Below are 15,990 nucleotides of genomic sequence, written 5' to 3' on the forward strand. Positions count from 1 at the left end.
TGTGATTTTGTAACTGCAATACACTACAGGACGATATAAGGGCAGTATTGCCTTCATTGTCTGCCAATAACAACGATACCAACGAAGAAGAAAGTAACACGAACAACGAAGAAGAAAGTAACGCGAACAACGTAATGATGGTGGAACAGAGAGGAGGGCGGAGAAAATGACAGAAAATGGAGCCATCCAGAGCCGTGACGTCAGCTCTGGATGGGTACGTCGTTGATACCTGTTTATGTTTGTACAGTAATGTTTCTGTTAGTTCACCTGTCAGAAACAAGGTCTCGTGGATGTTTGCCAAGCAGCACCATTTCAGTTAGCTAACGAGTGAAGGACAGTAGGAGCAGCTACAGTATCTCCTATTTTTTTTTCGCATTAATATTAGCGTTCATGAATAGTAAACTTCTTCTGTAAACTTTTCTTTTCTTGTTATGCACGAAAAAATATTTTTGATTTAATCTGAAGCCTTAACTGAACTTTTGGACAGAGGCCATTTTATTTACTTATTTGCACATTATATTATCATTTAAAAATAAAAATTGCATTCACTTTAATATACATTGTTTATTTGATATTTATTGTGAGGGTCACATTTATGTTAAAAATACATTTGATTAGTTCCAAACTCGTATTTTGATGGGTCATTATTTTAATTGTGAGAAGAGACAACAAGGTGATAGGTGGGCAGGCTTGAACAGGTGAGGTAAGATTGAAATAATCGTTGACTAATCGATAAAATAATTGACAGATTATTCGACTACCTAAATAATCTTTAGTTGCAGCCCTAATTAAGACATCACTTTGTTTAAGGGATTAAGAGGGTGAAAACCACTGGTTTAAGTCATATTTAAGAAAAAAAAAAAGCATTCTTCACATTCACATTTGCTGCATGGGATTTTATCTCATGTAAAAGTAGTAAATTATATTTCTCTGAATCAGAAAATATCACAGTAATAATAAGAAAGTTAATAATACCGTGTCATTTAGCTGCTACAGTTTCAGAGTCCTGAATACAACAGAGCCTAATGATGTTACAGAGTCAGGGCTGTGCGTGTGGTTTTCTGCCAGGACAAATGAACATGCCTGCTGAGAAAGCCATATTGCTGACACAAATAATTCTTAGTTGCCGGGCACGTTTAAGTAATTTAAATAAATATTAATAGGAGAGTTTGGAATGCAAAATGCACCCTTTCATAAATAATTAATGACGATTATCAGTTAGTACATATACAGGTTAGTACATGAGGTTCATTAATATTATAAATGATTCATGCACCCACAGATTTGCAAAAATATGTCCGCCAGCACTCAGCCTCTTATGCGCACAGGTGCGCACACACACCTGGAGCAGCGAACCACCGAGCAGCTCCTGTGAAAACGTCTTGCTCATAGGCACCTGCGCAGAACTTGCTGGACACACTTTTTTTTTTTTTACTCAAATAACAACCGCACTCTTATTTTTTTGTTTTCTCCAAACAGAATTGAAAAAGATATTCTGCACTCTCTGAACTCTCCTGTCTGAATTAGTGAGAGGCGTTATCGCACACGCCCTCTGAAAAGCACAGAAACAAGGAAAGGATGTTAGGTTGTATGAAGTGGTTAAGTGAGATGTTGATTCTGCATGATTTAGTTACGGTGCAACAGCCCACGGTTTAAGCTTAAGTGCGTTACTAGAAAATGCACATTTACACATTAAAATGCTGAAAACATAAACAGGCAATCCAGAGGAAAGTGGCTCAAATGAACAATTCTCAAGTTTCTTTGAAAACTGTCACAATGTCTCTATTTTTAAAGCAACAGACGAGCCAGAGTTAAACAACTTTTAATCATTTACGCCACAATTAAAAAAAATAAAATAAAAAAAAGCACCAATGTCCTATAAGCTCTGCATCCAGATATTTAATAAATTGCCATTAATTAGCTCCTGCCAGTAAATCACGCCTCATACTCACATCTCTGATTGCGACGCCTGCCTTTGTACATGGTCATGACGAACATGGAAACAAAACGAGTGACGATACGCTGTGGCCGAGCTGACTTTGCCTCCTCTTCCGCCAAAAACCAGACAGACTGCCGAAGCACCTCCAGCTCCAGACTCCGAGCAGAGCACAGCAGAGCGGAGCCGCTCCGGACCGTACCATTAATCCATCTGTTCCAGGGGGAGCCATCGACTCAAACGCTCCAACTCAGCTCCAACAGCAGCCTACCCCAATGCTGCCTACTCACCCCTTAACAAAACGTTTTGCCAGTAGGAGGTTGGTAAGTTTTTACTTAAAGGTGTTTTTTTGTTTTGTTTTGTTTTTTAATTTTTCATTTCTTCTGTAATGTACTGTATAAAGCTAGATGCTCTTTTCAAAAGATGAAACAGAATATTTCACTTATTTACTAACCAAAATATGTTGTTGTTGTTTATCGCTATTATTATTGCCTTTTCTAATTTTCTGTCATATATAAACAGTTATCATGGTGGATGTTCTTATTAAACATGGTCAAGCCGAGGCCAGTGTACATGTGAGTAATCCAAAAGCTCAGGATTCACTTTTTTTCTACTCTTATCTGTAGGATGTCAAGGAGAGTGCATATCCCTAATATATAAGACACACAGCAGCTCCATCCTCTTGCAGTTCAAACCTCATGATTTTATGATGTAGACAGTAAGAAGAAAGCTGACTTAAAGGAAAGGTGCCTGAAAGAGGGAGGATGAACTGAGGGTCTGCACCAGGCTCCAGTTTCTGGTAAAAATGATTTATTTTGAACTATTTTGACCACACAAACTGCTCTGCTAGAGTCCACTTTAATCTAAGATTACTGAATATGAAATAGCCATCATAATTATGGCTTTTTCAAATAACTATTTCTTGCCACAGATATGCCCTTAAGTATCTTGTTTGGTAATATGGCAATTAATAATGATTAGGCAGATGGATGGATGGATGGATGGATGGATGGATGGATGGATGGATTTTTTCTATACATCAAAATAAGGGCAAATAATCAGAATTAAAGATCAAACCAAATCACTAGCTCCTGAAAGGATTAAATAAATTAGGATAACAAATTACATCACATTACATCACTAATGCAGCCACCATCTTGGTATTTCCATTGTCTTCAAAGGTAACAATACAGGGATATTTATTGTGTAACACATATATCCAAGTGATGAAATAGCTCTTTTGGTAATCAATTAACCAAAAAGTTAATCATATTGACAGGTGACAGGATACGATGTTTGCTGGTTGTAGTGAAATCAGAAAAGGTTTAAAATGTGTTATTTTAAAAGCGCTAATATGTTTGTTTTACAATTAAAAAGTGGACTATTATTAAATAACAGTTATTAACAGAATCAATGATGATTCTGTCAATATAAAGGTCTATTAACTGAGTAATGGGTAGTGCGTAGGTGCTACACACAAAAGTGCTTATAAAGTGAAAATGACAAAGAGCAGCGCTGTTCTTGTTCAGGTTTCCATTATTCCCAATAAACAGATTACACGCATGATATTAATATGTGTAAATAATGTGTAAATAATGTGTAAAAATAAACATTTCTGGTAACTTTCTGAGTTCAGCTTGTAGTCAACCTGCTCTGTGACCTGGAAAATCTGAGCAGGTTTTGCTTGCATGCAGGTGAACAATTCATGCGGAGAGCAAAAGAGAGATGGCATTTGCTCAGATAACCTTCAACTATCATCTCACAATGATTTCAGTTTTTAGTTTTTAATTATTATTATTTTTATTTTTTGCATTTCTAAAAAAAAAAAGCCCAGGAGACAGAAGCAAACAGTTTGGCCTGGATATTCTACCCGCACAGAAAATTTGACCTTTGCTCAGACTAGCCCAGACTGAGGGGAACTGTATCAAACACAAAACTGTAGGCTGTAAAACCAAGACAAAAAAAGCTGAAAGATGCTACAATGCTCAATTGTGTGCTTATATCTGTGAGAGCTGAAAACAACCTTTTCTCTTTACACCAGTCATTTGACCCAATGAGGCCATAAAAATAGTGATTAGTACAACTTCAAGCAGTAAAGATTTGGACATATACACGTGTGCATAGTACATGTATGCACACGTGTATACTGTATACAGTACACTCCACATACAGACTTCTGCACTGTGTCAGCATGTGCCCAGACATGGATGAGCTAATGAGTACACAGACATGTTTAATTACATGCACACTGTCTGTTATGTTTATGTTTATTTTACCCTGTTTTATCAGTAAATTAATTCAGCTGTAAGAACTGTAAAGGGCAGTTCTTTCTATTAAACATGGATAAAGTTCAGCAACAATTCAGCAGCAGAAAAAAATAAGTAAAAATCTAATCATGAAGGTCACAAATGAATGATTCATTTGGTTTTCAAGGTATATCTTAAAAAGTGTCCTGATTTTAAAAGCCACAGAAAATATCTGTTTGACCTCACTAGTCAAACAGCATGCTTTCATAAAAGCAAATCAGCTTCCCATTGTCACCGTCTCTCATTCATCAATCAGGGTTTTTAATTCATTTTAAAGTGGATAGGCTGTGGCCTTAATAGACAGATTTAAAAAAAGAAAAGAAAAAAAAACAGCAGTATCTCAGGGAGCCAACTGAGCCAGCTCCCCAGCTGTTGCAGCTCTTAGGCTTGGATGAAGATGAAGCCTTGTAATTGTGATATCTAATTACACTGACATGGGGTTTGCAGCTGCCTCGCAGACAGCCTGAAGTCTTAATTGTTTCTTTGTTCTCACTAAGAAAAGACAAGAAACTAAAAGCTTATGAAGAACACAGACTGAGAGAGACGATTCGTGGCTTCAAGTCATTGGAATCGCACTCTGGTGTCACCAGCTATTGTCTCAATTTGACATCTCCTATGAAATAGTAAAAAAAAAAAAAAGACAGCTGTTTGAAGTGGTGAAAATACTGCACGATAACAGCACATAATATATATACTTGTGTGTTTGGCATATACTTAAAAAGGTTAACTAAGGCTAATTTTGTAATCTACCATCGTGAGTAGCAGGAGAAGAACTTTCTAAAAAAAACTTCTTGTTGTGGCATTTAATGATTCATAACTGGAAAAACGTGATTGGATATTCTGTGCAGGATGTCTGCAGTCTTTCCCTCGTTGACTACAAATGAATGATACATGCTGAGGGACAGCATGAGATGTCCCAGTTTTGGTCTCAGTGCTATTCTCTCAGCACCATCTAGTGTTCATGCAGATGGGAAATTCATGAATGCCTGAGCAAAGAGGCCAACAAACTGCTGGCACTGAAAGGCAAACAGAGGAACTGTTAGATGAAAATTTAAGAATTAATATATAAATGTCAAGGTGGCACTGGTAAGTACTGTCACCTCAGAGCAAGAAGATGGATCCAGCTGGGGCCTTTCTGTGTGGAGTTTGCAGGTTCTCCCTGTGTCTCCATGTGTTCTCTCCAGGTACTCTGGCTTCCTCCCACAGTCCAGACACATGCATTAATTGGTTATCCTGAATGAATGTGAGTGTGAATAATTGCCTGTCTCTGTGTATTAGCCCTCTGATAGACTGGTGACCTGTCCATGGTGCACCCCACATTTCACCTTATGACAGCTGGGATAAGCTCCAGCACCCTGCAATCCTGAAATGGGAATGTGGAGTAAAATTGATGTATAAAAATATAAAATGAATAAAAACCTGGCATCTAATCAATCACCTTTCATCATATATTTTTGTTTTAAATTTATGCCACTATTGTTGTGCCTATAAGGGTGTTTGTGTTCCTTTGTTATCTTTTTCATGCTTGTGAAGCCCTTCAAAAAGTACAAATAAGCTCATTTTGAACCAGAGTGTTCTCAAAGAAATGGTTTTGTTTATGGGGTTATTTTTCAAATTTATAGGCTGGAGTTTCAGCAAACAGACCTGCAAACAAATGGCTAACTACGCCTCTGTAATAGTTATTACTTTTCCTGACTCAAACTCAAAAATAAAAGAATTTATTTTAGGATACATAACCTTTAGCTAACTCTTCTCATAATTGAACCCCTGAGAAACCCCTGGATTTAATGTTTTACTGCAGTATCTATTTTAACCACAGAGGGGCACTCAAACACTACAAGATAGCAGTCATCCATGCCTGCTCTCACACACTATAAACTTAAGCAGATATGATCACACAAGCACTGATTATGAAAAATGAATGTGGAAATATCAGTACATCTGTGTCCAGATTTTAACCACAGAGGCAGAAATTAGAAGGAGGAAAGATGAGTCAGTAAAACAGAAATGAAACCCTCCCCTGTAACTGTCAGACATCTTCATCAGGATCTAAGTAGCTGTTGCCAAACGAAGACCACCTCAGTGTGACTGAATGTCACTTTTATTCACATTTAACTCTTAAAGTCATTGTATCTGCAATCCAGTCATGTCTGAAGAAATTAAGCGAGTAAAGCAAGCGTTTCTGTATCTCATGGCTATTAAATCTACTCAAGCATGGGGTGCTGTGGTACCTCAACGGGCTGAGCTGCTCGCTGCAGGATATGCAGGTTTGACTCTGACCTTTGTGACATTCTTGTCACATATCATACCTTCACACAGCTGCCTTTCCTGTCATGCTTCATTGAATGTAATTTAATAAAAAAAGGAAAGTGTTAAGGAAAATATCAACCATTAATATCTTAGGCAGGCTGCAGACACCTCAGGAGCCTAATCAAATATGGAGTTCATGTTTAAAAGGTAAGGCGTTTAGGGTTAAATTTCTCAGGGACAGCAGAATAAAGGCAGAAGAGATTATTTCCCGAACAGAGAGAGACATTACTTCAGGCAACTACAACCCACCTCAGACGCTTACTATGGTGCATTGTTAATATACTGGATTTACTGTGTGTGTGTGTGTGTGTGTGTGTGTGTGTGTGTGTGTGTGTGTGTGTGTGTGTGTGTGTGTGTGTGTGTGTGTGAGAGACTATGACGAGCAACCAGTGAAGCTGCAGTATGGCACACTAAGCAAAGTTTGGCTGCTGCATGAAGCATGTTGACCTGAGCTCTTCTCAGCTGGACACTGTATGTGTTTCTCTGAAAGTACAACATAACAGTGAAGCGAGCCCTATTACAAATATGTCTGTGTTGTGGTAACATAAAACACAGAGGGACTATGACTGTTTTTCTTGTCACTAAGTGGGTCCTATGAATGCATGCCCTCAATGATGAACGTCTTTTATTGGTGAGCTTATTACATGCCCCATTTCTGGCCTACATTTAGAGCTAAAACATTTACTTACACTTGAGTAAAGATGTTGATAGCTACTTAGACAAGGAGATTGATGCCACTTTTATCATGATACATTTAATACTGAGTTAGAGCCAGCACAGACTGGAAGACAGGGACACAGGAAGAACAGTTAGCTAAGCTAGAGCCAGCAGCCCCTTAATTTGGAAACAAATCTCCAGAGCTAAAATAATGAAGTTGGTGTATAAGTGCCAAACTCCCATGTAAAAATGTCCAAATTTACACCATTAAAAGCATGTTTACAGACTGGTACAAACCGTTTGGGCCTTGGGCAGTTTGGATTGTTTAACACTTCATAACAAGTCTCAGGAGGGTGAATTGTTTTTATAACTTATCCACCTGGACACTGAAGTTAGGTGATTGGCTGGTGTGACAGACAGGTGTCCCAACACCCAGCAGCTGTAGCTGATCAGCATCTAATTAGCAGCCTCACCTCTGCTAAATTGAGTCACTAAAATGAAACTTTCCAATATGTTTGCACTGTTGGTGTCTTTTGGAGCATTTTTATGAAATAAATAATACAGCTTGCTCTGTGGTACATCCTTTCTGTTTGTGCTTCAGTTTAGGTGAGTGAAATCCTAGTGTTTTATTAATCTATTAGCACTAATTAACTAATTAGCAGATATGTATGTTTCTAAATGCAGCTTGCTAAACCAAGCTTATCAGCATTAGCTGATATCTTAGCATTCCACCATCTTATCCAAATATAGAAACTTCTGGCTCAAAAGATGAACATAATGCCATGGTGGCTAGTTTCATCTTTTATGTAGTCTTTAATGGAAACCTTTTAAAATGGCTAACTGGGCCCTAAGCTGGAGCTAGTTAGCTTATCTTAGCAGAAGGACTGTAAACAAAGACCCTGTTCAAAGTTGGAATTTTATTTCTAAAGTAGACCAATGGACACTGTTTAGTTTTGTTTTGTTGTTTTTAGTTACAAGAAAACGCAAAAGCAGTAAACTATGTTTGGCCTTTATTTTATCTTTTTTCATAACAGTCAAAAAAACTGGCTCAGCTGGTTTGCCTGATAAGCTGACAGCTAGCAAGACATATAAGCAGAGTACAGAGCTAGGGGTCCTGTAAAAACACATTTTGTCTGACACTGAATTGATACTACTCGTTGGTGCCCACCTATCAAATTTCCTCATAATCTTCACTATATATTGAGTCTAAACAGTAGCTCGAACTGATCCCAAGCCAATAATTGTCTTTTATAGCTTTAGCATTTTCTATATTGGCTATGATACTTTCCCATGGCAATAATGTATCCATAACGTTGAGAAAAAGCAGTGTTTTTGCCAAAGTATTCACGGTGCTTTTTTGCCAGCATAACTAAATTAAGCACCCCTGAAATTTCTCTAATATTGGCTCTACCCAAGGCAACTATCCATTGTTAATAATAAAGCCTAAAGCAAATGTTAGGAAAGATTATACTAGTGTTATCTGTGTGGCTACTGGTTACTGTATTTCAGTTAGTCTTGCATATTTACCTAACTGTGGTGAACTCAGTTATTCACTTGTAGCTAGTTCTTGCTTGCTGGACTGCTTTGTCATCAAGTAAATGCAGTCATGTGGAAAAAGAAGGTTTGCACAGGACTTGGTGCTGTAAAGTCCTGTGAAAATTTAAGTACACTTTTACTGCTTCCATAGGAATTAATACTGTATGTTAAAAGGTGCTTCGCAGGTGCTGCTCATTAAATGCATTTGACTAACTCATCAGCAAATGAGACCAGTGTGACCAGTTTAGGCAATGTGCTGGTTTGAAGCATTCAGGTATGTGTTAACACAGTGGCAAATTCTTCCCAGCAATTTCTGCTGAGATCAGAGAAATAAAAAATGAAATAAAATTGCATCTCAGACTCTACAGACATAAGTTAGCATGTTAAAACACTCATGACAGTACAATTATACTGCTCAAAAAAATAAAAGGAACACTTAAACAACACAATATAACTCCAATTAAATCAAACTTCTGTGAAATCAAACTGTCCACTTAGGAAGCAACACTGACTAGCAATCAATTTCACATGCTGTTGTGCAAACGGAATAGACAATGGGTGGACATTATTGGCAATTAGCAAGACACCCTCAATAAAGGAGTGGTTTATTGAGATGGGGACCACAGACCACTTCTCAGTACCTATGCTTTCTGGCTGATGTTTTGGTCACTTTTGAATGTTGGTGGTGCTTTCACACTCGCGGTAGCATGAGACGGACTCTACAACGCACATAGCTCATCCAGGATGGCATGCGAGCTGTGGCAAGAAGGTTTGCTGTGTCTGTCAGCGTAGTGTCCAGAGGCTGGAGGCGCTACCAGGAGACAGGCCAGTACAACAGGAGATGTGGAGGAGGCCGTAGGAGAGCAACAACCCAGCAACAGGACCGCAACCTCTGCCTTTGTGCAAGGAGGAACAGGAGGAACACTGCCAGAGCCCTGCAAAATGACCTCCAGCAGGCCACAAATGTGCATGTGTCTGCACAAACGGTTAGAAACCGACTCCATGACGATGGTATGAGGGCCCAACGTCCACAGTTGGGGGTTGTGCTCACAGCCCAACACCGTGCAGGACGCTTGGCATTTGCCAGAGAACACCAGGATTGGCAAATTTGCCACTGACACCCTGTGCTCTTCACAGATGAAAGCAGGTTCACACTGAGCACATGTGACAGACGTGACAGAGCCTGGAGACGCCGTGGAGAGCGATCTGCTGCCTTCAACATCCTTCAGCATGACCGGTTTGGCAGTGGGTCAGTAATTGTGTGGGGTGGCATTTCTTTGGAGGGCCGCACGGCCCTCCATGTGCTCGCCAGAAGTAGCATGACTGCCATTAGGTACCGAGATGAGATCCTCAGACCCCTTGTGAGACCATATGCTGGTGCGGTTGGCCCTGGGTTCCTCCTAATGCAGGACAATGCTAGACCTCATGTGGCTGGAGTGTGTCAGCAGTTCCTGCAAGATGAAGGCATTGAAGCTATGGACTGGCCCGCCCTTTCCCCAGACCTGAATCCGATTGAGCACATCTGGGACATCATGTCTCCCTCCATCCACCAACATCACGTTGCACCACAGACTGTCCAGGAGTTGGATGCTTTGGTCCAGGTCTGGGAGGAGATCCCTCAGGAGACCATCCGCCACCTCATCAGGAGCATGCCCAGGCATTGTAGGGAGGTCATACAGGCACGTGGAGGCCACACACAATACTGAGCCTCATTTTGACTTGTTTTAAGGACATTACATCAAAGTTGGATCAGCCTGTAGTGTGTTTTTCCACTTTAATTTTGTGTGTGACTCCAAATTCAGGCCTCCATTGGTTAATAAATTTGATTTCCATTGATGATTTTTGTGATTTTTTTTGTCAGCACATTCAAATTTGTACAGAACAAAGTATTCAGTGAAAATATTTCATTCATTCAGATCTAGGATGTGTTATTTGAGTGTTCCCTTTATTTTTTTGAGCAGTGTAGAAAAAGACTGAACAAGTACAGTTTGTTTAGAAGGGTTGCTAGGAGAAATGGAACATGGCACCGTGGCTTACATTGACACAGTTGCATCTAGGGAAAAAAAAAAACAAGACTTCTAGAACAATTCATTTGGACAGATGAGACCAAAGTTGAGGTGTTTGGCCATAATACACAGTGCCACATTTGGCGTAAAACAGAAACAGTACTTCAACACAAATGTCTCATACCAACTGCCACGCACGGTGGTAGAGGGGTGATGATTTGGGCTTGTTTTGCAGCCACAGGACCTAGGCATCTTGCAGTCATTGAGTCGATCACAAACTCCTCTATATACCAAAGTATTTTACAGTCAAATGCGAGGCCATCTCTTCAACAGTTAAAGCTTGGCCAAAACTAATTCATATAACAGCACATTGATCCAAAGCACAGCAGCAAATCTACAACAGAATGACTGACTGGGCCGTTGCAACGCCCCGATTTTTTTCTTCTACAAAGTCCAGATCTCAACATGATTAAAATGCTGGAGGGGTGCCTTAAGAATGCTGTGAATGCCTGCAATCCTCAATGAACTGAAGCAACACCATAAAGAAGAGACCAAAATTCCTCCATACTGATGTGAGAGACTGATAAACTCACACAGAGAATTGGAAAAAAAAAATAATTCAAGTTATTGCTGCTAAAGGTGATTCTACAAGCTATCCAATCATGAGGACTTCATAGAGTTCTGTGAAAACTTTCTTTTTCACAGAGTCTTGTAGAAGTACAAATACAAGTGTTTTGTACAAACCAAAGGGCAAAACCAGAAAGTTAGTTTTTAAATTTTGATTAACTGGTAGAATGGCTAGTTACAGTTAGTCTTTTGCAGAAAGATCTGACAGCTGGAGGGTTCTTCACTATTAGACTTGTTGTATTGATGTTACTGAGTTCCCAGATTTCAGCAGATATCTTGGTGAGTACAGTAATCATATCATATATGAATAATCATCCAAAACACCCATGTTGTTACGAAACTGATATTATCACTGGCTGAGGCTGACCACTGGCTGAGTGACAGTTTCAATAAAGGCATCCGTCATATAGTTACAATAATACCATAATAGTTCTCGACTCACATAATTATATGTAATCACTGTGAACCTGGCAGTTTTACCACTGCCACATGTAATTTCATGGCCAGAAATGCATGAAACTGGGCAAATATAAGGTGGAATTGCAGATGTGACCCTACAGCACTCTTATTCATATTTAATGAGAGAATGTGGCTCGTGGAGGACTTTTATTCTCCATGGAGGCGGCTGTGAACCAATCAATAAGTAATATAAGGAAGACTTAGAAGGATCCACTGAATGCCTATGAGGACTGAGGCCTGAATGTTTCCTCTGTTAGCATCTGTTCTTCTTCCCTCCCACCTTCTCCTCACTCATCATTTTATCTTTATGCTCAAGCTCGCCTTGTGTCCTTCCTGCAGCATCTCCCTTTTTAACTCAGCTGATTAACGAAGAATGTATTCTGCAGCTCAAACATCACTGAGGCAGACTTCAGTTTATTAAATTATTTCTTAGATTTTACAGATCAAATATAAGACTGACAACCAGACACAGTATAGAACATTTGACCATGAACAGGACCAAATGGCAGCTCAAGGTCTTCAGGTAATATTGATTAAAAAATTGTAAGCTGTTCAGACTCCATGAGGTTGAAAAATAATACCAAAAGCCCTTACATGGACTAAATGGTCATATTTTACTGTAAATTATAATTTAAAGCTCATAGAGTTTGGGCTTATAAATGAGCTTTTATTATTGGTGTTTATTTTATTTAAAAAGGGATAATGCACTCAAGTCTACCAGTTCATCTCAGAAAACATAAACAATGAGATGGAAAAGTGGAAGATGGATGGATGGATGGAAACTTTCATATATTCTGTATTTATTACATGTAAAGTGAAATGTGTCAGGCCTTTCTTGTAATAATTTAGATTATTGTGGCTTATAGCTCATGAAAATCTGAAATCCAGTATCCCAAATTATTAGTTTACTAAGAGCAATCAAAAAATGACTTATTATAATTATAATACAGAAACGTCCAACTTCTGAAAAATGTGCTCATTTACAGACTGAGTACTTGGTTGGGACTCCTTTACCAAAAATTCCTGCATGAATGAGGCATGGCATGGAGGCAATCAGTTTGTGGCAGTGCTGAGGTGTTATTGAAATCCAAGTTGTTGTGATAGCCACCTGATAGCCAGCTGTATTTTTGGATTGGGTGTTTCTCTTGACAATACTCCACAGATTCTCTGCGAGGTTCAGGTCCAAGCAGTTGGCTGGCAATTGAACACAGCAATGGCATAGTCAGCAGACCACTGGGTAGTAGTTGTGGCACTGTGGGCAGGTGCTAAGTCCTGCTGAAAAAGGAAATTGGCAGCTTCTGGTAGACGACTGTGTTGACTTTGGATTTGATAAAATCCAGTGGACCAGCCTTACCAGCAGATCACATGGCAGCCCAAAGTGTTCCAGACTGACAAAACCTTACCCTGGACTTCAAACACCTTGGATTCGGTCCCTCTCCACTCCTCCTCCAGACTCTAGGAACTTGATTTCCAAATGAAATGCAAAATTTACTTTTATCGGAAAAGAGGACTTTGGATCACTGAGCAACAGTCCAGTTCTTTTTCTCCTTAGCCCAGATAAGATACTTCTGACATAGTCTCTGGTTCACGAGTGGCTTAATATTAGTTGTAACTCCTTTCCTGAATACACCTGTGTAGTAACTCTTGACGCACGGACACCATCCTCAGTCCACACCTTGTGAAGCTCTTCCAAGTTCTTGAATTGAGTTTTCTTGGCAATCCTTGCTCATCCACCTTTTCCCACCACACTTTTCCTTCCAGTCAACTTCTATTCAGCGCTGTGCAAACAGCCAGCCATTTAAGCAATGACCTTCAGTTGCTTACCTTGCTTGTTTGCATGAACTTCTATTATTAACACTATTAGTCTATTAACACTTTTCCAATAAATTTATTTTAGTTTTTGTATTTTTTTTTTATTTATTTTGATTTCACCATGGGTCCAATTTAATAAAGCTTTATAAAAGGCTGCTATTTTATGAGAAATTAAATTAGTTTTACCTGTTTTGCATATGAAACATGTACGTGGTTCAGTGGTGCTTTTAAGACAAACATTAAAAATTAATAATGCATACTGGAGATTTACACTGCGATTAATTCAAAGTTCAAGGGAAAAAATGAATCAATAAATGCTTAATATTTTTATATTTAATAATGACTTAAAGCAAAAAAAACTGTATTCAGGAAAAATTAGAAATTAGTGCTGTTGTTTTTTCTTTGTTTTTGTTGTGTACCTCTGGCTGTAACTAAAAATAATAATATAGTTAATGTGCAAGCACATTAAGATAATTTACTTTATTAAAAGTACAAATATACTACTATAAAATACTTCTTACCAAGAAAAGGTTCTTCAAAGTTACAACAGAAACAAAATAAAAGCTCAAATTAACTGTACTGTATGCAGTGTCATGTACAACTGACCTTTTTAGTGTTTTATTATTATTTCTGATGCATTATTGAGCACTAGATGAGCCCTGCAGCAGATCAAACTAGGGTTATTTTCAACAACTTTACTGCATATATAAAATTAGTAGAGCAGTTTCAGGATGGATTACTGAATAGGATTGCCAGGCACAGATCTCATGGCCTTTGAGATCTCACTTGGTGAGAGCCCTAGTACAACATGACTGTTAACATCTCTTGTTGGGCAACCAATCAAACAACAAAGACACAAAAAGCTCTCAAAGGGCCACATATTGACTACTATAAGGCACAGAACAACAAACAAAAACACAAAACAGAGAAAAACACCATCAACTTCAAAGAGACACAAAATTGTTACAGTCAAAGCAACACAAAAAAGCACAGATAAAAATGAACCAACAGCAGGCTTTCAATCTGGTTTTGCTGCTGTATAGTAGGGATGGGGGCCTTTTAGATGTCAGCACTCAGAAGTTTATTCTCTCATAATCAGATCTGTCAACAACAATAGCAGCTTTAGCCCAGAAATAAATGTAGTAAAGTGTACTGAGACAATGTAGTAGATTTACTGCAAATCCAAACACTCATACAAGTACTTCAAAATTGCACGGTACAGTGCTAGAGTAAATAATCATAGATAATTTGCTTCTCTGAATTCTTGAGATCCCTCTGACAAAAGTGCAAACTCAAATAGCATATGCAGCTGTGGTCAGAAGTTTACATATGCTCACAATCATAGGCATGAATGTTATAGTAATTTGGGGCTTTTAATGGTTTCTTTGAACTGTTCTTTTTCCAGGTTGGAATGATTGTACAGCATACAGCTTTAATGACTTTTAAAAAAACAAGAATTGTGTGCACAAGTTTGAATTTATTTTGGGTTTTCTCACAGGATCGTGTACGTTCAGATATATACATATGCTCCAATCTTTTAATAAGTGGTGCTGAAGGTTCTATAATGTCTTTTAATGTGACAAGGCCAATGCCCAATAACTTCTCATTAGTGATCATGATTGACTACAACTGGTAGTTTCTCTTTGTCAGCATGAAAAGGATTTCTTTGACAGCACTCATTACATTGACCAATTATCAGAACAATGGGAAAGTCCAAAGAACTCAGTGAAGATCTAAGGAGGAGAATTGTAGATTTGCACGACTTGGGAAGGCCTCTTGGAGCCGTTTTGAAACAACGGCAGATTCCAAGATCATCGATTCAAACAACTGTACAAGTACAAGTTATTCTGATGTGTCACCACTTTGCCAAGTTCTGCAAGAAGACCCAAACTGTTACCCTCAGATGAGAAGACATTAGTTAGGATGTTCAGGAACAACAACCAAAAAATAAAAAAAAGATTGAGCTATTTGACCACAATGACAAGGAATGAGTTTGGAGTAGTAAAGGTGAGGCTTTCAGACAGTTGAAACTTTGACAGCCAAATGTTCCAGCAGGACCATGATCCCAAACACACATTTAAACTGGTTTTTGAATGGATAAAGCAGGCTAACATTAAGCTTCTGGAGTGGCCTTCCCGAAGCCCCAACTTCAACTCTATTGAGAATTTGCAAACTACGCTTAAAAGCAGGGTCTGTGCCAGGAAAAAAACTATTTAAATTTTACATATTTGAGCCTGTATGTATACTTTTGACTCTGTGTGGATGAGAGAAAATCCAAACTAAATTCAAACTTGTACACTCAGTTCTTGTTTTTTAAAGTCATTAAAGATGTATGCTGTAC

The 15,990-nt window shown here is 38.6% G+C and overlaps 1 protein-coding gene across 2 annotated transcripts in view; it reads right to left on the reverse strand.

The window, feature by feature from the left end:
* The window catches only part of LOC115795925 (RALY RNA binding protein like), a 70,194-nt gene that overhangs the window by 24,684 nt on the left and 29,520 nt on the right, over positions 1–15,990 (reverse strand). The gene's annotated exons all lie outside the window — the stretch shown is intronic.

This window comes from Archocentrus centrarchus, chromosome 17, assembly GCF_007364275.1.
Source record: "Archocentrus centrarchus isolate MPI-CPG fArcCen1 chromosome 17, fArcCen1, whole genome shotgun sequence".
Classification (NCBI taxonomy): Eukaryota; Metazoa; Chordata; class Actinopteri; order Cichliformes; family Cichlidae; genus Archocentrus; species Archocentrus centrarchus.